At 33.8% G+C, this 25,089-nt stretch overlaps 1 long non-coding RNA gene across 1 annotated transcript in view; it reads left to right on the top strand.

Annotated features, from left to right (window-relative positions):
• Window positions 1-14,316: 14,316 nt before the first annotated feature.
• Window positions 14,317-25,089, top strand: part of LOC125611842 — a 247,541-nt gene continuing 236,768 nt past the window's right edge. Inside the window, exons 1-2 of the long non-coding RNA XR_007342080.1 lie at window positions 14,317-14,359; window positions 17,489-17,542. This is a non-coding gene — a long non-coding RNA (uncharacterized LOC125611842). The remainder of the gene's footprint in view (window positions 14,360-17,488; window positions 17,543-25,089) is intronic.

The following is a 25,089-nucleotide window of genomic DNA, read 5'->3' as shown; positions in this document are numbered from 1 at the left end:
TATGACTGGTAATATTCTGAGATATATACACACACTCAATGTAGTTGTTCACCAAGGAAGCATCATCTCATAGATTGTCACAATGATAACATTGATGGACTCACTCTCCCTCTGAAAGAGCAAACAAAAAAAGTAAAACAGCTAAAATCAGTCATTTTAAAACTGTGGCAATTAACTAAAATGAACCACAAATCATTTATTCAAGAAAAACTAATGAACCTTTAAATATGGTCTGTGATATTTTAGTTTAGTAATATTGTTATTTCTTCTTTCTCTCTTCAATTTGGTGATATGGTAAGCAAAAAGACAGAAGAATCATAGACTCAGAAAAACAAAAACAACAACAACAAAACAGACCTCTGGGAGCTCCCTTAAAAATACCATCACCACAGCAGAATAGAATAGACATTATGATTGCTGTATGTATATAGGTGACTCTATGACCAGTGTGATTCTGATTGTAATGACATGTGTAGCTAATAAAAAAAAATACCATCACCAGTACAAGGTCAAATATTTTGTCTGAACTTTCAGTTCCTGATAAATTTCTATCCTCAAGTAGCTATTTGATTCATCAGAGGGTATGTCAGTGGGAACTGGAGCAATCCAATACCATAGTTGTTATAAACAACTTTGTTTGGAACAAGAAAAAATATGAAATGTAAAAAGAAACAAGAAATCGTGTACACCATACAGAGTGAGGAAAAACAGCCAGCAGAAAATGTCCCTGAGGGGAGCCAGATTTTGAACTTAGTGGAGGATTTTAAATAAGCTACTTGAATGTATGAGTATTCAAAGAGATTAACGAATTATAGAAAATATTGTATACAAAATTAAAGGAAAATGTGAAAATGATACGGATGAGGATAATTGCATAAGTGTTTATAAAAGACAGTATAAATATAATTGTATCTGTCATTCTTTTCCTCTCCAACCTTTTAAAAAGACAATAACATGACAATAATTGTAAATCTGTGCTAATAGGATTACAATGTGTACAGATATCATTTGTATAAAGTGGTGCGAGGGAATGAGAATAATTTAGAATAAAATTTTTGTATGCCATTAAATTTAACATACAAAAATTAAGGTGCTAATTGTAATATCTGAATGATCACCACAAAATAACTGAATTAGTAAAACAAACAACAAAAAAAGACACTACACTTAACAAAACATATAGAAAAATATTTTTAGAAAAATATATTTAACAAACAATGATGTAAATCAAGGAATAGAGGAACAATCTCATAAGACATAAAGAAGACAAGCAATAAAAGGGCAGACATAAATCCTATCTTATCAGCAATTAAATAAAATGCAAGTGCATTACACATCTCAAAAGAAATGTAGGCAGAATGCATATATTGTCTACAAGATATGTACTGTATTTTTAAATTTAAAATATTTTACTTTTGATTAGTGTTTTTACTAATCAAATTTAATAATTAGTAAGTAATAATTGTACTTATTAATGAGATTCAGTGTAATATTTCAAAACATGCATGCAAATAGCATGCATTAACCAACTTATTCAATGAACTCGGTATTATCTTTATATCAAAATCAATAAAAAGACATACATATATCCTTCATAAATGTAGATTCAGAGATCCTCAATGAAATGTTAGCAAACTGAATCTAGTCACATGCAAAAAGGATTATACATAACTATCAAGGTAGGTTTATCTTAGGAAAGCAAAATTGGTTTAATGTCATCAAACTAATCAAGATAATACACCATCTGCATCAGCTTTCCATTGCTGCTATAAAAATTACTACAGATTTAGAAATTTAAAACAATACACATTTATTATCTTACCTTCTTGGAGGTTAGAAGATCAAAATAAATCTCTCTAGTCTATAATCAGATGCCTATAAAAGTTGTTTCTGTCTGGGGGTCCTAGGGAATAATTCTCTTCCTTGCCTTTTCAAGTTTCTAGAGGTTCTTTGCTCAGGGATCCTCATCGCATGTTTTTTTTTGTTGTTTGTTTGTTTGTTTGTTTGTTTTGTTTTGTTTTTTGCATTGTGGTAAACTCCTAAATTTGATAGAATTCTTGTGTAATATAGAAACCTGATATACAGATATACCTTATTTTTTACTTCATAATATTGCATTCTATTTAGAAGCACATAAAATTGTAATATTTTCCCATTTGATGGATATTGACTGTAGAGGATCCTTTGCACGTAAGTGAAAATACATTTGCATGGTTAATTCCTAATAGTAAGATCTTGTATTAAATAGATGTTAGCTAGTACTTACATCAATATTGCCAAAATACTCCATACAAAATGCTAGATTTATGCTTCCTCTAGCAATATGTGAGATTTCTTTTTCTTTTCTATTTTTTAACTTTATTTGCTCTTTTTTGATATATAGGACAATAGACTATATTTAAACATTTATACAAACATGGAGTATATCTTATTCTAATTAGGATCCCAGTATTGTAGTTGTACATCATGTGGAGATTCATTGTGGCATACCTACCCATATATGTACATAAAAAAGTTGTGTCAGATTCATTCCACTATCTTTCCTATTTCTATCCCCTTCCCTTCCCTTCTCTTCATTCTCCTTTGTCTAATCCAATAAACTTCTCTTCTCCCCTCTCCTTCTTGTGTGTTATCATCCACATATCAGCGAGAACATTTGACATTTTGGGAGAGGGGTGGGTATTTTGGATTATTTCACTTAGCATGATAGTCTTCAGATCCACCCATTTACTAGCAATTGTCAGAAAGTCATTCTCTTTTATGATTGAGTAATAATATTTTACTGTGTACACATACCACATTTTCTTTTCTTTTTTTTGAGATAGAGAGAGAGAGATAGAGAGAATTTTTTAATATTTATTTTTTAGTTTTCAGTGGACACAACATCTTTATTTTATTTTTATGTGGTGCTGAGGATCGAACTCAGTGCCCCACACATGCCAGGAGAGTGCGCTACCGCTTGAGCCACATCCCCAGCCCCCACATTTTCTTTATCAGTGTATCTGTTGAAAGGCACCAAGGTTGGTTTCATGGCCTAGCTGTTATGAGCTGTTATAAACATTGATGTGGCTATGTCACTGTAGTATGCTGATTTCAACTCTTTGGGATATACACCAAGAAATGGTATAACTGGGTCAAATGGTGGTTCCATCCCTAGTTTCTTGAGGACTCTCCATAATGCTTTCCAGAGTGGTTGCACCAATTTGCAGTCCCACCAACAATGTATGAGAGTGTACCTTTCCCCCCACATCCTCACCAACATTTATTGTTACTTGTATTCTTGATTGTTGCCATTCTGACTGGAGGGAGATGAAATCTCAGTGTAGTTTTAATTTTCAGTTCTCTAATAATGAGAGAATCACATGCCTTTCCCTGTTTCCATTGTCACATCACCTTCCATTTCCTTTGATGTTCTCACCCTCCTATTATGAAGACCCTTATGCTTTCACTGGGCCTACCTAGAAGACTCATGATAATCTCCATATCTCAATAGCTTCAACTAAATTTTATTTTCAAAGTCCCTTTTACCATGTAAGGTCACATATTCAAAGGATCTGAATATAAGAATATGGGCATGTTTGGGTGACCTGTCTATTGAAGTATGTCCCCTGACCTCCAAATATCCACAGTTATCTGACATGCAAAATATCTTCATCCCATTCCAACACACCTGAGAGTTTCAACCCATTAATCTACTCAAAATTCAAGCTGTTATGTAAAAATAGCTCCACTTCAAAATTTAGAACTTCATTGTCTAAGTAAAGTCTGATGCCCAGTATCATCGATACTAGGGCAAATTTTCTTTCCATCGGTGAACCCATAAAAGTAGACAAGAAGTTAATCAGTTTCCAAAATATAATAATGGGACAGACATGTGCTTATAAGTGGTGGGTGTTTCCATTCTAAAAGTGTAAAAATGGAACTAATAGGATGAGGAAATTTGTTACTGATTCTAAAATAATTTTGAAATCTGGAAGGACACATTTCATTTGGTTTTAAGGCCTGGGAATAAGTGATACTCAAAGTTCCAATTTCTGAGACATCTTTCTCTTTCCATGACTTGAAGACCTTATTGACTTATGGGTAATTTTATCAGTCTGTCTTCTACCCATAGATTTTGGAGGTCTTGTCCCTTTTGAGATTCAATAGCATAGTATTTCTTACGGGAAAACAAACCTCTAGTACCTATGGATCTTCCATGCATAGCACAAGGATTCACTCAATTAGACCAAGCTCCTCCACACACCTCATCCTGGATAATTTTGTGATCTTGGCTTCTCCTAAGATAGCTGAAAGAATGCATGAGTCAATCACCTAATCTTTTGAGAAGTTCTTTGTGTGACTGAGTACTGTGACCTTTAGGTATATTGAAAAATCATATAGGCAAACCCCTTTTCTGCAGAGCATGTTTTCTAGACAGTGGATTTTAGGATTTAGTATCTTCTGCAATTTGATTAGACTAAGGATGTCTTTTACATCATCAAGTTCTGATCCCTCTTATTAAGAGATCTTTCCTCCATTTATTTCTTTTTACATATATTTTATGATAATAAGCAAGAAGAAACCAGACCACACTTTTCATAATTTGTTTGGAAATCTCCTCAGGTAAATATCTAATTAAATAAATTATACTTTCTACCTGAACACAGAGCAGGATTCAGGTAATTTTATGTAACTATATACCAAAGATTCCCTTTCCTTTAGCCTTGATTAATAAGTTTCTGATAACCTTTTGAGCTCTAACAGCAGCATACAAACTGAATGATATCAATGTGAAAATATCTTGATCTCTATTTTCTCATTAGCTTAATTTCTTTAAGATTGTTTATCAGAACAAATTCTGAGATTGCTCAAAGGCACTTCACTAAATGCCTGTTCAGCATGTGGCACAGTAAAGGTAAATGCTTCATACCTAGTTAGAATACCAAAATCTAATGTTAAACCATGTTCATCACCAAGAAAGTGATTGTTTTATCTGGAAATAAAATTTATTCAAAGCAGAGTTCCATTTGTAGTCAAACGTGTGCATGCGCTCGCGCACATACACATACACACACACACACACAAATGCACATATACCCACAAAGTCACATTATCTTTATCAATGGTATTATGAAACTATGCTTTTGAGCTTTGGGAGTATAGCTGGATCAAAATGGAAGAAGTATTTGAAGAAGCTTATGCACAGATCTCAAAATTATCTTGGTATGCAAACAAAGTAGAAAATGAAATGTAGATTTTTAAAGAACCTGAACATCATCCTAATAAATAAGTCCAAGATTAATAAGACCCCTGTATCAAAAACTATAGGGGATTTTCTAGTAAAATTAAAGAAAATCCAATAAGATGGTATATTACACCAAGTTCCAAGCATCAGAAAACTCAGTATTATAAAGCTAGTAGATTTAACCAAATTGATCTGCAGATTTAATGAGATCTCAGTCAAAATTTTAACATGTTTACTGGAAAATTGATATTAAAATTTACTGAAAAAAGCAAAGTGCCAAGAAAAGTCAGGGCAACAAAACAGGAAAATTCACACTACCAAATATTAAGTTTTAATATCAATACATATTTTAAATATGCTACTGTGTACCAATCAATTAAGAGTGTAGGCTGGGTTCACACTTTTATTATCTAGCTAAACTGAACACTAATTAATTTTCATCATTATCAATTTGAATGCTTTTCTGACTATGACTTAATTTGTAGCTAAATTTGTGTCAAATCTGGAGTCTTCATTTACTTTCTGGTTGATACTCTTGCTTTAAAAAATGTCCCTGTGGTGGGTGCCTTTCCACTTTGTCCTTTCTCAGGGTTAAGTACAACTGTGGTAATTATATTTATACAGATTTTTATTCCTCTGTTGAAAATCGAGTAACGAATTTTCAATCCAATTAAAAGTCATACAAGCTTATTAAATTTTTCTTCATGAAAATCCATATGGAAATGCTATATTAAATCCTAACACCTAATTATTAGATGTACTTTAATGCAATAATTATAAAATCTTGTTTCTAAAATAGTGCCTTTTGTTAGAGAATATAGTATATAATTTTAAATAATTGATATGATACAACCAGGGAGAAAGGATTCAGTGACCTGATCTGAGGCCAATGGAATGATTCTGAGAAGCAAGTGTAGAGGGAGGTGAACAGGTATCTCCCTGTGTCTGCCAGAGTTCCATATGAACTCCAGACCAGTGAAGCACTGTTGGCTGAGAGCAGTCTATATTCTAGAAGGATTATTCCATCCTTGAGAATACATTATCAATAGACTTCTAACAAATCTTTTCTTGGCTTATTTTATGATCACAAATATTACACATATAAACTTGTGAGAAACTTCACACTCCTTTGGTTTATTTTTGAACCTTTCACCTGGTCTATATTTGTTGCTGTGCCACCAACCCTGCTATTTTTGACAGTTGGATATTAACTAGCTGATATGTAACTCAAATTTAGTATGCACAAATTTGAGATGTGTCTTCTCCCTCTCTTCCCTCCCTTCCTCATACCTAATCTCCAAATGAAAAATAACAAAATGAGAGTGTACCCCTGTTTATATTCCTTATTTTAATGTTTCTTTTATTGTAATCCTCATTTTCAAATGACTCAAATCTGAATCACTAAATTATCTTGAACAATTCCATTTACATAGTTGCAGAAATCTTACTGTTTTTTTTTTTTTTTTTTTTTTTTTTTTTGCTGGAACAATAGCCATCTGACCACTCTTAACTCTGTCCCATCTGCTAAATTCCTATTGCCAGTGTGCACATTCAGCTGTACATGTATTGCTTCTGATCATTTCTATTTCTTGGTACCAACACATACATTCCTAATCTCTCCATCAGCATCCCCCTTTAAAAGATTATAACATTACCTCTCCAAAACCTCATGTTTGATCATGCTAGTTATTACTAAACAGTCTATCAGGTGTTGTATTTACTTGAATAATTACATCCAATGACCTTTTAAAGTTACTTAAACCTTTCATTGTCCAAATTTACCTCACTATTTTCAGCAAATGTTATTGCACTCCAGTGAAATTTTAAACATTTCCTTATCAAAATATGTAATCTGGTTCTCTTGACTTTTCAGAGACTCTTCTTACTAGATATCTCATATATTCTGGAAACTTTAAATCACCATCTCCTTTGAAATTACCTCTCTCTTTATATAAATAGAGTTTAAATAAACTCTAAGTTTTTAGTTTGACATTGGACCTTTTAGTCTATCTTCTGTCACTTCTTTTATCAATATGTATAACAATGTGTGTGAGTTCTGGGATCCAACATTTTGTTCATTTATTTACTCATTTATTTTCACAGTCTACTGTTCAAACTATGCACACAAAATTGTTTTTGCTCATTTCAAAGCATATGTGTATAGATGCATACATATACATATGAAATAAGAATTTTACATGTGTGTTTTATTTATTTATTTATTTATTTATTTGTTAGTTTGCTTGCTTATTTATTTATTTACTTATTTATTTATTCATTTTGTTGTGCTAAGGATTGATTGAGGCCCTTATGAACAGTAGGTCAGCCCTTTACCACTGAGCCATATTACAGCCCAATTTTTCGGTTTATTTTTAAATCTACTCCTAATGCTTCCTTTCTTTATATGATAAAAAGTTTCAAAACACACACTTAAAGATCTCTTCCCCATTGTTTTACTATGACTGCTTTTTGGGGTACAATTGTTGAGGATTGTTGACTTGACTGAAGTTCTTCAATCTGGGTCATTTCCTCATACAGGTCATTCATTTCTAAGATCATTTTCTATGGGTTTGCTTCCTATGGAAATAATACTTGCCACAATCAGAGCAAGCCCAGTTATAGAGAAGTTCCTAGTCCATCTCTAATGGGGCCTGCTTTTCACCAGGTCTGGACCAGTTCTGTTAATTTCTCAGGACCCATTCAGATATTATGAATGTTGCTACTGTTCTCCTATGTTTTGGTCTTCAGATATGGTGTTGTGTCTTTCCTTAGGTGATCCTTTCTCCCTCCTAACCCTTGACAAAATGCTTTGCAAACTTTATAAATTTTGTCCCTTTCCATGGTAGTGAGCTCATTTTTCTGGCCCTTATTTCTCAGACAATTCTTTGTTATATTGTCTCTCATTGAGGTTATTTTGAGGACACCACCCTCTCAGGCATGATCTGGAAGCCTTACATTCTGCTCCTGAAGAGCCCTGCCTGAGAAGCACACCCTCCAGATGTTAAGAAATATCTTTTGGTTCTACTATTATCACAGGCTTTTGGATTCAACTCGTGTTTTACTGATCTCACTTGGAGTCTTTATTTTTGTCACTATATTCATAGGTTTCTAACTTAGCTGTGTATGTTTAATTTTCTTTGTTGTTATCTTGTTTTCTATTCAGTATTTTAATATTTTGAACCATGATAAATGTTTTTCCATTAGCCCAGTCTGCTGTGTTTACCATACATCTCTCATTTCATTTTTAATAAGACTCTACAAAGTAATACATTTCTCCATTTTGTGAATTGATAAATGGAGGTTGAGTGATACTTTCTCAAGGTTGTACAGTTGATACATGACCATGCTAGGAATTAGACTAACTCCAAAACTACATCCTTGTTTATTTAAGGGAAGAGACAATGACTTTGCACTGTGAGAAGATGGCACTGTAATCTCTTTCTTCAGCTACATCCGTAACCTACCTTATAGCATCAACATACTTTGGAAGAGAAATTTTTGTACAATAGGACATCACTTTTCAAAGCATCTCGACATCACCTGCACACTTCAGCTTTAGTTTATCTTGGGGATGACATCTTCCTTCCACAATCTTTCTAAATTGAACAATGTAGCAATCTCTAGACCACCCTGACAGGATGTCTTCTGAGACAGAATATTTTTCACCTACCTTACCAGTGATTGGTGTTCTGAGAATTACTACCACTTTTTTCACTGTGAAAGAAATTTCAGCACAATCTTTTCCTTAACATAGAATAATAGTTTTTCTTATTACTTATTAAAATCCTTATACTCCTATATATCAAAACATTAATAGTAAATGTTTATTATCCTTTCCAGAGAATGCTTGCATTTTATATGTCTTAGTCACCTGGTCCTGCCATAGCAAAATACTATAGACTGGATGGCTTAAACAACAAAATATCAATTGCTCACAGTTCTAGAAGTTCTGAGAGTGGATTTGCTGTCTGGTTAAAGCCCTCTTCCTGGTTTGCAAACTGTTGCTTGCTGTGTGCTTATGTGATGGAAAGAGGAGGTTACTCTGCTCTCTTCCTCTTATTTTATGGCCACTAATGCCATCACGATGACTACATTTTCATGGCATCATCTAAACCTTATTGTCTCCCAAGGCCTCACCTCTACATAGCAACACATTGAAGATTATGGCTTTAAGGTATGAATTTGGGACAGTACCGACATTCAGTCCATTGTAATGAAGGTTCTAAAATGTTAGGCCTCAATCATGTTCCCAGTGGCTTAAAATTATTCTTTGTAAATTAAAGTTTTCTTCTCAAAACTTTGAGAACACTGCAAAGTGTATGTCCTCTTAAAAATTAAAAAAGTATATGTATTATTAAATTTTCTGAGTGGGTTTGCAATAAAGAGGTTAAGCCAGCATCTGTTATTTATCATCTTGGTTGTGGTGTCAAAATTCACCAAATTACATATATTAAATATGTGTAGTTTTCCATCATCTCAATAAAGCTATTTTAAGGAGTCATTCTAGCCTTTCTCAGACTTTTTTTGAACACTAAATTTCTTTACTCTTTTTAAATATTGATTCCATATAATGTCACTTATAATTATACTTTTATTATATGCTAGATTTCTTTATTCTTTTTAAATATTGATTCCACATAATGGCATTTATAATTAAACTTTTGTTGTATGCTAGACACTACATGAAACATTTTTGTATATTTTTTAAAATTTTATCCTTACCACCATCTCAGATATATACTGTTATCATCATCATTGTACTGATGAGGGAAGTGAGTCTCAGAGAAGTTCAGGAACTTACCTTAGGCCAAGCAGTGAAGAGTGGAAAATCAGGGTTTGAGCCTGTATTAGTTTTCCTTTGTTGCCATAATGAATTTCTACAAATATGGAAGTTTATAACACACATTTATCCCATTTATTTGTAGGTCAGAAGTCTAACATCTGTCACGTTGGGCTGAGGTGAAGGGAAGGGCAGTGCTCTCTGTTCTGTAAGTTCTAGGAGAATATCTGTTTTCTGTTCAGTGGGTATTGGAGAAACTCAGATCCAGCATTTGCAAGACTGGCTGTCAGCTGGCTGCCTTTATTTCTGTAGTTCCCTTTATAGTCCTTACTCCCTCCATTATCAGCACCAAAGTGTACAAACTTCTCATGCTACCTTTTCTCTTGCCCCTCCCCCCTTTTTTATTCTACTTTTAAGAACTTGTATGATTAGATTGGGCTCACCCAGATAGTTTGGGATAATCTGCTTGTGTCAATATACTTAACTTAAGTCATATCTACAATGTCCCCTTTGCTCTATAAGATAATCTATGCATCTCAATTTTCAGGGATTAAGGTGTGGGTTTTTTAAGGGGTCATTATTCTATCAAATACTTGTTTTTTTTATCCCCAGTTCTGGTAACCAAATCCTGGTCCTATCATATACAAGGCAGGCATTCTACCATTGAGCTACATCCCCAGTCCAAATCCACTAAACAATACTGACTTTAAGATCGTGTGCTTATCTACCATGCCTTCTGTTATCAGAATATCCCCACACAGCAGAGCTTGGTTCAAAGTAATATCACAAGTAATTAAAATGCAGACGTGGGGCAGGCCTGAAGAGAAACTGTTTGGGTTTCTGGGGTCTCAGAACACAAAATCGCCTGCAGAATGCTCATTGATTTGGAGCAATATGTGCCATGCACAGCATGATTCAAGAAACTCCAAACAGCTTATTTCTTAGAACTTTCGAAAAGCAGTCAGAAAGAGAGAAAGTGGATCCTTAAATATGATTTCTTTGTATTTTTCTCTAGCTATGTCTCCCTGATAAACTGCCCTGTGATTTTATAGATGGTGTAGGTCTGGGGATAAAGCTCAGTGGTAGTGCACTTGTCTAGCATGTGTGGTGCCCTGGATTCAATCCCCTGTACTGAACTCAAAACAATTTTTTAAAAAAAGTCTATTTATATATGATTTGTTTCTAAAACTCACTGTAGTAATAAAACCCAGGGACTGAAAAGTTGATTTATTTACTTCATATGAGTAGAGCTTTTTTTTTTTTCTCCACTTCAGACTTCAATAAGTTACATGACTGTAAAATGTCACAGGGAACTTTTTCTTTTCCATGCTCAATAGTGTTTCTTGGGTAGATTTTGAATTGTCAAGTATCTTATGTTGAACATTTATTATGTCCTGACTGTAAATGTTTCTCCATTGTATGAGAAAACTCATCTCTGGATATTATAATGTATCATAATTGTTTTCATAGATTTTTTTTTCTTGGAAAATATCATTGCTTCTCAGTAATTATCACCCTGAGATAGAGGGATTTTCTTTTAGTTGTTCTCTTAAATTAATCAGTCCTCCATATCAAATAAGTGCTAATAGTATCAGAGCACTATATTAAGCATTATAGGTAAAGTAAAGCTGTTTTGAGCTCTTGCTTGTAGAGAGTATATTTCCATTACTTCACACCTATCTTCACTAATCCCAGCCAGTTTCATCCTTTTCATCAGATGTGACAGTTTCTCTAAGTGCATGCCTCCGTCATATTCTAGTCAAATTGTGTGTTTTCAGATGTATGGTGTGTTTTATTTCATTAATAGATTCTTTTTCAGCAAATTTTTTTTCTAAATTTTGTAGAAGAATCTAAATAGCAGACTAAGGATTTTAAAATGATTAGGTTAGTATTTGTTGAGCACTTTCAATGAGTCTGGCTTTCTGATCAGTCTTCAACTATATCAGAGCATTTAAGCTGCTTATAAGTTCTCTATGTGAAATGTGCATGGTTTCCTCTTTTACAAACCAGGAAAGTGATGCTTGGGGTCCCAGTAAATCTTGTGAAAAAGTTACATTATTTTTTGTTGTCTACCATTACTTTACAAAATTGAGTCTTTGATAATATTTTGAAATTTATTTATTTGAGTCAATGACATTATTTTTATGGGAGGGAGAGGCAATTTAGGGAACTTTGAATGACTTTGCAGTTAGAACTTTCTGCTTCTGAAAGTCATTCAGTGTCAGTTACAAGTGAACAGTCCATGTGCAACCATTGAGATTTCCCTTTGGAATCCTCCAAAAGAAATGAAAGATCCAGAACATGGTAGTTTTGAGTAGGATGTAAATATTCTGTTTGATATTTGGACCTTGCTTACAATTCCCTTTAGTATGATCCTCCAGCCCCAAATGAAAATTTTATAGTGCAGTGTAATGGATTGCTACTCCCTTGACTATCTTGCATTCTCAAAATTTGAGGATTTGCACATAGACAGAATAACAGCACATTTACTATATCAACAGTAACTCCTACAATTTGGCCAAAAGTAGTAGGTGCCTTAAGACATAGAATTTATATTCTGCCATCCATTTTTAATTAATTTCCTAGATTAATATGTGTATTAGGTTTATTATGCTGCTTCATTACTCCTATTATTGACTTGCAAACCTCCAATACTATGTCAATATTTTTATTTTAAAATCAATGTAATCTATCAGAAATTGTGTATAATGATACTCACCTTTCCAATAGACATCCTGGATTCATCCAGCAGGCAGTATCAATAACTGCCATCAAAGACAAAAATAGGACTATATTAAGTAGGACCAGTCTTTACTCTTCAATCCATAAAAAGATCAACAGAATTCAGTGAAATACATTTTTAAGGCCTGTTGTTAAATAACAAAGTGTGATATGTTGTGTTTGAAATTGTGAACATATGATGAGCTAGTCTGTGAAAAAGCGTTTTAACATCTAAACTTGTAGGATAAAACTGTTACCTAAATTGATTATATTTTATTCATTTATATTGTATTTTCTGGGTGTGGCCCCAGATTCACATTATAAGTGAGGGTTTATAATGACCTAAACCCTGAAGTGGAAGATAGCAAGACCAATCAGGTCTCAGAAAAGGGAGATATAGGTATTGAACAAACAGAAATCCCAAACAGAACCTATGAAACATAGGTTGCAAAAGGAAGGAAAAGGATTTTCATAACAGATAACTGAGAGGGAGACTATGCTTATAATTTTATTTTTACTTCCTTAACAAAAAGAGAAATTCAGTCAATATTGTACAGTACCAGGAGATGGAAAAGATGCATGGCTCCTCCTCATTGTGCTGGTTCCTTATTTTTCCAATGTCAGCTTAGAAAATCATCTTCTCAAGGGTTAGAGGGTCATGGAGGCTTTCCTGACCTCTCTGTAAATTAGCTCAATCCTTTTAGTGTACCATTTTGCAATTTATTAATTTCCTTCACAGTGGTAATTGTAGTTTTTATTTAGTATTTAATTTCATTTTATTCTGTGGATCTTATGATAAGATATAACTGTATGAAGACAGAGACAATATAGCACCGAGCATATTTCTTGGCAATAAGTCACTATTTGATAAAAATTGTGGTAGGATTTAATGAACTTATTAAGAAATAGGAGGTGTTGAGGAGAGGCCAGGTTGATCCAGAAGAAAACAAGTCACTGTCAAGGTTATAGTGTATTCTGGTACTAGAAAGACCTCTAAATCCCAGCTGTAAAAATGCACTCTCAATTTATCTAAGAAATGCTGCTGTATTGCTTGTTTCAGAACAAAGAGTATGGCAGGGAATGTACCAACTGACAGAATACTGTGGTTAATAGCATAGACTATGGTCCCAAAAGAATCATAGTTGGTGTGTTGTATTTACCATTATCAAGGGTACAACAGGAAAACTACTTAACATCTATAAAATTCATTTTATTCACCTATAAAATTAAGACTAAAATATAGCCTGATAAATAGTTATTGTGAGCATTGATCATAAAATTTTACACAAAACAAACTGATAGGACAGATAGGACAGTTAGAAAAAAAATACAGCATTTATAAGTTATCTCAGTATGGGGAAGATAATAAACATTTATCATATGTAAGCTATTAGTATCATTTTATGTTAAGTGAATAAACCTAATTAAACTTATTTCAATGATATTAAAATCCAAATCACAGGTGTCTTATTGTAACAGAGTTGAAACCTAAAAAAATCCCTCTGGCTTAACTTGCTTTTAGTTGACTTTAAGAATCACTAATTTTGGAGGCCATATAACTAAATAATATATTATTATTCTCCCATTAGCTTTACTGCAAATGACATCTCTGATCAAAGCTGCATAACAAGGTAAAACTGTTCCCCAGTTTTTTACTCTTTTCCTGTTCCATTTCCATTTTCAGACTATGGCCTATGCCACCATGCATTCCTGTAGTCTTGCTTGTTTTTATGAGCTGATTCTAAAATAGGCCCCTCACCCCAAATGGGAACATACTGCCCCCAAGGTAAGAAAATGCTATCACAATGTTTCATCATCTGTGGAAGGTGCCAAACCACCCGACTTCCTGACTAAAGTTCCAGGGAAATGCTGAATTTTACAAGTTGCCCTAACCTGATCCTCATATAAATATTCTCCACTTCCCAAAAGTTAAAAGGCATTGTAATGTCTGTCTCCTTCCAGGTTGCCAGCATCCTCAATAAAGTCTTTTACCTTTGTCCCCAATACTTGTCTCTTGGGCATTGTTTTTTTTCATGGGATGAACTTCCAAACCTGAGTTTGGTGACAATATCAACATGCAAGCATCCTCAAGAAATCACACACACACACAAAATGACTAGGCCACAAAGCACAATGGCTTAATAATCCATTAACTCATTTCTAGATTCCATAAGACAAATAATGATAATAACATAGAATACTCAAAATGTATTAAAAATAAAACTTACACAGTCATTGTTGTTAAAAGTGTTTTTGAAAATTAAAAATATTGGTAAAATTTCCTACCAAAAAGATATACCAACTCTATCAGTTTTATTCATTCATTTCTTCACTTCTAAGGAAAATTTTTAATTAGTACTAATTACGCTAAGTATTTTAGGCATTGTAATAAGTAGAATGATGTCCCCTAAAAAAATGACCATATCCTAATACTCATAATTTGTGTAGATGTTACTTAAATCACAAAGGAGAATCAAGGTTGAAGATAGAATTAAGGCTGTTAATCAACTCATATCAATATAGAAAATATTACCCTGTATTATTAAGTGGGCTTGACCTAATTGCAAGGGTCTTTAAAAGTAGGTGGACAGAAAAGAAAAGGTCAGAATGAGAAGGACATGACTCAATGCTGGTAGCTTTAAAGAGATAGGGAGCAAACCAAAAGTCAAAGACATGCAGGGCCTCTAGCAGCTGGGAAAGACAAGGAAGTAAATTCTCTTCTACAGACTGCATAGAGAAACAGAGCACTTGCTGATTCTTCAATTTTAGCCCTGTGAGACTATGTAAGACAATTGATTAACAGAAGTGAAGATAATAAGTGTATATTTTGTATACACTAAACATGCGGCCATTTGTTACATCAGCAGTTGAAAACTAATACAAGTATGACAATTGATGAAAAAGACAATGAATTCTTCCCCAGTAGTGCTGATAGTCTGGTAAAAAAAAAAGCAAATTATCACTGGATGAAAATGAAATCAATATAAAACAACAACTGTACATGTATAAGCCTAGAGTGTAAGCTTTGAGATATTTATTTATATGTAAAGAGTTGTGTTATGTTCTAAAGTCAGTATAAAAGTTCAAATCACCATGATTAACTGTGAATGTATCATAAATTACCCAGAAGGTCCAATATGACAGAACACAGGCCTAAATGATAATTCTTGAAAGCATGATGATCACTGAGACAGATTAGAAGAGCAAAAGTGAAGTCTATATGTTAGGTGTCTGGTTATCAACCTTATTCTCTTTTGAGGGACAAATTAAACATTTAACAGTGATGAAGGTGGAAGATGTGAAGAATGCTAAAGTGTTTCTGTTTTTCTTAAAGTTTACTCTTTTTTTGTTAACACTGAACTTTCATAATCTTATTTTAAATAATTAAATATTAGAAATGGTCATATTATATTTACAAATAAAATAAACTCACCAGTGACTTTTAAACATGCCCTAGATATTCTGATCAACATAATATAATATGAAATAAAACATAATCATTAGAATGTTGAAGATAAAAAAATTCTCCACTATCAGATATTATATATGTACAAATAGAAAAATCTGCTAAAACCTCTGAATTTACCAGCAGATTATTAGGAAAGCTCTTACATATAAGATAAAAAAATAGCTTTGTCTTAAAAGTTATTATATAAAAGAGAGCAGTGATTTAACAAACAATCGGGGACCCAGGAGGATCCTACCCAGAGAATGTATACAATCAGTATGAAAGAAAAAAAAATTAAAGTAGGCATGATGGAAAGTCTTTTGGATTAACTAAAAACATTTTAAGTTAAAGAGTCATGTCTGTATCTTTGAGATTTAATAAGCAAAAAGTTAAGATATTTTATGGTACAAAAATATAAAGTGTCTGAATATCAAGCAAGCATCTTGTAAAAATGCAAAATTTTACTATATGTGAGCTTATATTTGTAGTAAACATGGTATGTGAAGGTTGTATATTTATGAAGATGTTTCAAAAATGAGAAAACTTGCTAACCAAATAATATATCCAAAGGAAATGAAATCAATATGTGAAAGAAACTTCTTCACTCCTTCATTAATTGCAACACTATTTTCAATAGACAAGAAATAGAATCAACCTAAGAATCCTCCAAGTAACATACTGGACAAAGAAAATGAGGTACATATATATTCAGTGGAATGTTATTTAGTCATAAAAAATAATGAAGTCTTGCCATCTTGTAACAAGATGAAGAGAGCTGAAGGGCAGTATGCTACATAAAATAAGCCAGGCACAAAAAGACAAATATTACATTATCTCATTTATATAGAGAAACTAAAATGTTGATTTCATAAAAGTTGAGAGAATAGTGGTTCACAGAGTTTGGGGAGAAGGGAGGAGTGGGGATAGGGAAAGATTAGTTAGTGGATTCTAAGCTGCAATTTAGATAACAGAAATAAGTTCTGGTGTCATATTGCACAGTAAAGTGATACTAGATCATGATAATGTATATTTCCAAAAAGCTTGAAAAAAATAATTTTAATGTGTTTATCACAAATAAATGAGAATTCAGGAGGTAGATGTTTGCCTTGATTTCAATATTACACAAAGTATATATGTATTAAAACATTGTATGGAAACTATTGAATAAGTTCAAGTATTATTGTCAATTGAAAAAAAAACATTTGTCCTTAGTGCCTTGTTTCTAATGACTCTTATATATTGTATAACTTGAAGATGAGATTGTAAAAGACAGTGTAAACACGTCACTCCATGTTCCCCTGGTCATTTCTAGTAACCCAGAATGGGAGAAGCCATGCTGGGAATAGCCCTCTGGGAAGCTCATGTGGTGAGTAACTGAGGATTCCAGGCAGTATTTAGGTAAGAGAGCTTTAACAATTCCCCAACCCTGGCCAAGTCTGAAGAGACTGCAGCTGGAGTCCACAGCCACCTCACGAAAGACCCTGAGTCAGAACCACCCATCGAATGCCTCCTGAATTCCTGATGCTCAGAAACTGTGCAACATAATACATGTTTGTTGTTTTAAGTTCTGGGGTAATTTGTTATGTAATAATATGTAATTAGTATTGTTAGTTCCAAGATAAAACAGTATGTAATAATTAAAACCATAATCTCAAAGAGTAATGGCATAAAGGCATTCATATGAGCTACTGTAAAGATTTTTTTAAAAAGTTAAAAAAAATGATTTGGAATTTTATGAACAGCATGATCCTAAGGAAAAATTGTCTATCTATATATCTTGAATGAATACACATCCACATGTTTTCAGTAGTGGTACTACTATTTGAAAATTACTCATTTTAATATTTTGTGGGTTTCTGTTACCTCTCCTCAAATGTTCTGTAAAAAGTATATATTACTTTGATAATCCAAGAGGAATTCTTGTGTAATCCATTAAAAAAATCAAACATTTTTATAATCAAACTAAAAAGAGATTAAAATATTTAGATCTTCTAGGAATTTATATTTCCTTCCTCACTGTTGGGTTTGAATGATGGATCAAGTTTTCTCTATAAGGGTCTCTCACCTTACTTTTTCCATTAAGAATGCTTTCTTTCCCCTAATAATTCCTTTAAAAGTAGAAGTAAATTCTTTCTTAAGATCTTCATTTTTTATCACTTGTTTTTTCTTTCCTTGAATTTTTTGTCTTGTGAACAGTTGGTATGGAAACTGGATAGAGCCCAACTTTCTTTCCAAGTTTCAGTAAATTTGAGGAAGAGGAAGGGTAGAATATCTCCACTCACCAGGCAATGAGAGAACACCATGTACTTAAAAGAATATAATCTTGCATTGTGCATACCTGAATTCATTGTTTATTTCTTCATTCATTTATTTATTCATTGAACAAATATTTATCACGTTTACTATGTACCAGGCATTACATTAAGTCTCGGGCATATCATGATATTTCTTACACTCCAGGAACCAAAATGTGAAAGCTGAACTGGAATAGCACTTGCTGAGACCCTGGGGTGGAAGGAAGCACTGTACACATGAGGACCTGACAGAAGTTCTCCTCATAGCTAGAGTGGAGGAAATGAGGATTAATAGAACTCACTGTGAGAGCTGGTAGGAGATTGACTACGGAGGGCTTTTAGCTTATTTAAGATGTTTACTTTTATTCTAGGAGTAATAATGAGTCTCTCAGAAAAAAAAATAAAAAAGAGCATCCCCTAATACTGGAAAGTTGTCTTGGCACTCACAGCCAAGTGAACATTTGCACATAATACCAAACTCATGCAGTGCTATTTGGAGACAATGATAAAATGAGACAAAACAAGCCCATCTCATAATTACAATCTCAGCACATGCAAAAATGAGTTCACTCTGCCTCACACAAAATACCACTCCACACACAGATACACTGCTTGCCAAAATAGGTGATGGCCACTTCTTTACTAATTACCGTTTTAACTTGTGTAGTATGTTTATTGAGATATGTAATCATAATATAGTCTCATATTCCTGACTGCATCTAGTTTAGCATGAAATCTTGCTTCCTTAAACTTTACACCATACCAAACGAGTCCCAGATCTGCTAATAGCTAATTCTAATGACTGATAACTTGGATAATCCAAGATTTCCCATGGTATGTGTTCTCCCTCATTACAATGAGTAATAAATTCCTGTTTTCAAACTCCAAATATATTCCTAGTGGTTTTCTCTTGAAAGACACTGCCATAAATTAGCAAACTTAACACAAATTTTAACAGGATTTTATTGAGAGATTTGAGAAAATGAAAAGAAAATGTAATAGAGTAATTTAAAACTCTGGTATAGGCCATTCTATTCCCTTCCTCCTTTACCTGGTCTATTTTGTTCCTCTTTCTCAATCTTTTCAGTGAATAGCTCTTATCTTTTCCCACATCATTTCTCCTTAAAGTTGACCTCCACACATATTCTGGAATCATGTTAAATAATTCTAAATATCATATCCAAGGAAATTTAACCCCATGAATCCAAAGAAAACTAGACAAGATTTACCCTCATACTACTTGCTTCAGTCCACATCACTTAAATTAAGACCCTGTGGAGAGGATTTTTGTGCCAGTGATTTAGAAGCACCTAGAAGAAAGGCTTCTAGGTGAAATGGTTTCAATGAAGTCAAGATGTCAAGAAAAGAGACAATTACAGGCAAAATCTTAGCACCACCATGGTCCACAGGGAGCTCTGAATCAATCATTGGCTATGGCCACATCAATTCCACATAACCTTGGAGGCACTTCTAGGTCCAGTAGCCTAGAGCATCCATACAAAGAAAGTTATAAAGAAAGTAGTTTGAAGCAAAAACAAGTAGGGTTAGAGGTACCAGAAAAAATGGACAAAAATATCCATGGAAGTTTGGGTGGAACACCTCCATTATCTAATCATTATTTCCTCCTCTCTTCTTTCTGTATTCCTAGAATGACTTTCTCAAGAACGATGACAATGGAAATATATATATATATATATATATATATATATATATATTTCCATTGTCATCGTTCTTGAGNTTTTTTGCTTTGGAGGAAACTATAAGGACACTGTGTAGACCTGTAGTTGCTAAAAACAATCTTTAACAGCAGGACCTTAGTCTCTTCTGAAATTCATTTTTATTTGACTTTCCTAAATTCTTCATTTTAAATATCATCCTTTGAGGACCATCTCTTGAAAAATTCAGATGTCCTTGCTGCAAGTTTAATTCCGTCCCTTTTTCATTCTTCCTATAGCATGTGTGCAAGAAAGTTGGAGACTTGCCTCACTGAGCATGTTGCCACATTAATATGCTAAGCACATAATGCAATGCCTGGCACATGTTAGATCTTAAATATATAGTAGCTATCTTAATGATGTTTTTATACCAAACCCCAGTACTAACTGGAGGTTGAATGCTTTGGAAGAGAACTGACTTCTTTTTTGGCATTTGTCAGTCTGTTACTCTAGTAGTCTTCCTGTCCTCCTAAAAACCTAGAAGATGTGCTGGTCATTGCCAGGTGACAGGACCATCTGTAACTTGTGCTTTTCGGGACCAGAATAATCCCTTCCCCTAGATTTATCAGGCATGGCTTTAATCATTCAATAGCAAACACATTTCTTGCATGAATTTGTAGAAAGAAGATTTCCAGAGGTCTCTGTGCCTGTTTGGAGGCAGCAAAAGGAGGGAGGATAAGCTGCCAAGATATCTCTTCCATCATAATAAGCACTAATTGAATGTCTTGTTTGAAAAAGTATGTAAAATTATGAAGACATCATCATTCAGATGATTTGGGCTACAGCCTGGCAAGACACAGTTTTGGGTCTCACACATGATGTCATAGGCCAATTAAGATGTATTACATATTTTAAAATATTGGATTTGCCTGGATTGTCAAGTATTACAGGACCTTTCTTGGACTAGCCTTCAGGAAAATGATGGAGAGATGCCTCTGTCATCTGTTATGGGGCGACGGACTGCTCAGAAAACACTCTCAATTCAAATTTGAAACAAATTTATTTTTAATTAATCTTTATTATCTGGCCCAGGGACATTCCTCACAAGGTCCATCTAACCCTCTGGGAGAACAGCCCCCATCTACAGATAGGCAAGAGTATTTAAAGGGAAAAACTACATCCTATGCAATCTGCAAGTTGCAAGCAAGCAGGATACAAGGGCTGAGAAAGCAATTAGTAGAGTTAAAACAGACAACCACATCCTGGTTCAAGCACATTTGTGGGTCTACATCCTGGGTTTGAGTGTATCTATGGGCATATGAAGTACAGAAAAACAAATTTTTAACATCTTAGAAACAGCTTATATAATAGTTTCACATGGGAGTCATAAAAATGGAGTCACTATGGCTATATTTACTTATACTTGTCTATAGCTATACCTTGTACTTAACTATTGTTCCATTAACCTATACTTATCTGTAACTATACTAACCTATGGGCTTATACTTATCACTTTACACTGTTCTATATCTTATTTCTAACAACTTAAATCTATGTCTTACAGTTACATGACCATGATGTCCTACTATTACTTCTTCTAACTTATAACTAGAGCAGTTTAACATTATTTATTCTATAACACTTATCACGTAATCCTATTACCCTACTTGTTAATATCTCATAATCTATAATCTGTATTGATTAAGCTCAGACCATAACATCGCAGACCTTATTTAGCTCTGAGGTGATCTTCTCTTCTAGGCTCTCATCTGAGTACACACTTCCTTTCACAAGTGTTAACCTTTCCTTTCTATTCTGTATTCGATTATAATTTGCTTACTGAGTGTAATCTAACTCCTTAGGTTCAAGGGTCAAGAAACAGAGAAACACAGAGACTTACCTATGGAACACATCCTATGATCATCCAGCTTGGGGAATATGGCCAGAGATGGATTTCATAACAGGCTGTAATATTTTATTGAATTCCTTCACAAAAATAAGGGTTCGACTTTTGCTGTAATTATGATGCATTATTTCTAAATATTTCTGTGAAAGTGCTTCTGAAAGGGACTGGCATTGGAATCAGCAGACTCAGAAGAAATGATGTGCTCTCAACAATGTGGCATATCAGCATTTAATCTGTTGAGGGTCTAGATGGAACTCAAAGGCAGAGGAAAGATAAAGCTGTTCCACCTTCTGAAACTGGGACATTCTTCTTCTCCTATCTTGGACACCAGAACTCTAGGATCTTAGGCCTTGGGCTAAGAAACAGGCTGTCCTGTTTCTCAGACTGATGATTACACTATTAACTTCCCTAATTCCTAGGGCTTTGGACTCAAGATGAAATTCCATCACTGCCTTCTCTGAACCTCCAGCTTGAGTTTCAGATGGTACATTGTGAAATTTCTCTGGCTGCATAATTGTGTGAGCCAATGTTCCTAATTGATATCTATTATATTTCTTTCTATATATTCTACTTGTTCTGTTTCTCTGGGAAAACCCAATATAGGCATTCATCATTACCCTGGTAGAAAATATGATTCTCTTTTGTTCTCATCATAGTGACACTTATGATTCCCTCTCATCTCATCCTGATGACTGGTAATTTAATTATTTTGTGATGAAATGAAACACATAGAAGCAAGACAAGGGGAAACTGATGGTGATAGCTGGGTTAAGAATTAGGAAGATAGACAAAAAATGTGGTAAGGAAATTTACCCAGATTTAAAAAGCTAGATAAAAATCATCACTTAGTATCTATTGAGAACTTCCTAGATTCCACGAACATGAGTTTAGACTTTGAGCTTAACATAATCAGATGTATATTAGACATAGTCAGACACAGTCAGACATATCTTTTGCCCCAAATAGTATACAAAATGAAATCAATTACTATAGAAATTAAAAGGAAGGCAGGTAAAATTTATATAAATTAGAGATTTTTATAATAAAGGGCTGATAACTATGGAGAAACAAAATGTGATTCTGTTATAAGTCTGACTTACAGAAAAAAAATAGTGTGTGTTATAATGAGAGAAAGAAGGGGTGGTGCACAGATAATGCAGGAAGTTCTGCTTGATAAATTTCTTTGTTTGTACTGGCTTTTGCAGGCTCATTTGTGGATAGAGCAACTTCTATCATAGGCTGTCTTATAGGCAGGGTGCAGTTTGTGTCAGCTTCTACCAGGCAAGTCCTTTGTGCAGTGATGAAGAGTAGTTTCTGGATGATGGATGTTGCTGCTGAACCAGGGAAAATCATCAGGAGCTTATAGGTGCTTAGGAGATAACAGGCATTATTTCCAGGGTACACTGACACTTACAGGGTAAAGCAAGCAACAATTCATTATTTGGTGGTTGGACAGGATTTAAAAATGCCAGTGTAATGAATGGAACAAGATAATTGTTGTGTTATCATATAGATCATTGGAAAATCTGGAAAAGCAACACATTTTTTTTCCATCTAAACCTACCTGGCATAATGAAGGCTAGATTCCATTTTTACTTTTTGAACTCAGTTGGCAATCACACGGCAGAGTAAATTTAGGCGGGATGATGTGAGACAAACTTCACAGGCTAACCCATTGCTGATATTTTGGACACAGATAAGGAGCTTAATGATTATTGTAGAATATATTCTCTGAATTTGCTTCTTTGTTTAAAAGTTCATATGTCTCTATTAATCTTATTTGTATTTCCTACTTTGTATCACAACTAACATATCTGTGAATGCCCATATTGCCATGTAGTAAACTTGAGTACAAGACTGGTTTTGAGACTAAAGTTAATACCAAACCAAGAGGTTCCCGTTGTTCACTGGAAACAATCTGGCTGCATACCTGTGTGATATTGTAGAGTGACCCTAACCCATTAATAAATCATGGATTGATTTTTGGAAAAAAGAGACAATTGTGAATACTTTCATCCAAAGGGGAAAATGCTTGACTCATAAATCCCATCTGGTACTATAAATGATATTTTGGGTTTCATTTTTTTTTTCATCTGAGGACATCTGCCAAAATCTTTTAAATAAAACAAGAACAGTGATTTTCTTTGCAGTTCCCAAATGATTCACCAGTTCTAGGCAGCTGATCAATATCGGCTGTCATTTTAGAGCATGTTTTTCTTTAACATTCATAGAATTGAATTATACTATTTGCTATTAGAAATAAACATCTGGAAGAAACACAGCAATATTTACATCTCATAAAAGCTAACCTTAACATATGCTTTGTCTACTTCCCACTACAAGTGTTTACTTTTCTATTACTCCTATTAATAATCTAAGTGAAATTTAGCTCCTACTTGTAGCTCAATATTTTGTTTCTGGTTTGCTTAGAAATGCTTCAAGACATCATCTTAAATAGTGAAAGAATTCAATAATTTCTTTTATGATTTAAAAATGCTCAAATCCTTTCCTACTTTTTTTACTAACTTTCACTATTATTTTTGTCAATTTTTACCTTGAATCATTTCCTAAGAGGATAATTCCAGACTATTGTAACTCTAATCATTCTTCACCTAATAAATTGACATTATTGGGCCCAGTAATGTAATGGGTAACTAACCCATGCTTAGATACAAAATAAATTAAGGACACTGTCCATGAAACTTAGTGCCTGGGAAAGGGAGTATTCTCCTCCTTTCTTCCGTCCAGCCAGCCGGTTTTCAGGGAATCTAATTAACACCATTCACTCCTACCTTTTTTTTTTTTTTTAATTTTTTTATTGGTTGTTCAAAACATTATAAAGCTCTTGACATATCATATTTCATACATTAGATTCAAGTTGGTTATGAACTCCCAATTTTACCCCAAATACAGATTGCAGAATCACATCGGTTACACATCCACATTTTTACATAATGCCCTATTAGTAACTGTTGTATTCTGCTACCTTTCCTATCCTCTATAATCCCCCCTCCCTCCCCTCCCATCTTCTCTCTCTACCCCATCCACTGTAATTCAT

Source organism: Marmota marmota, unplaced genomic scaffold (assembly GCF_001458135.2).
Source record: "Marmota marmota marmota unplaced genomic scaffold, marMar, whole genome shotgun sequence".
Classification (NCBI taxonomy): domain Eukaryota; kingdom Metazoa; phylum Chordata; class Mammalia; order Rodentia; family Sciuridae; genus Marmota; species Marmota marmota.
This window is presented reverse-complemented; position numbering and strand designations above follow the sequence as displayed.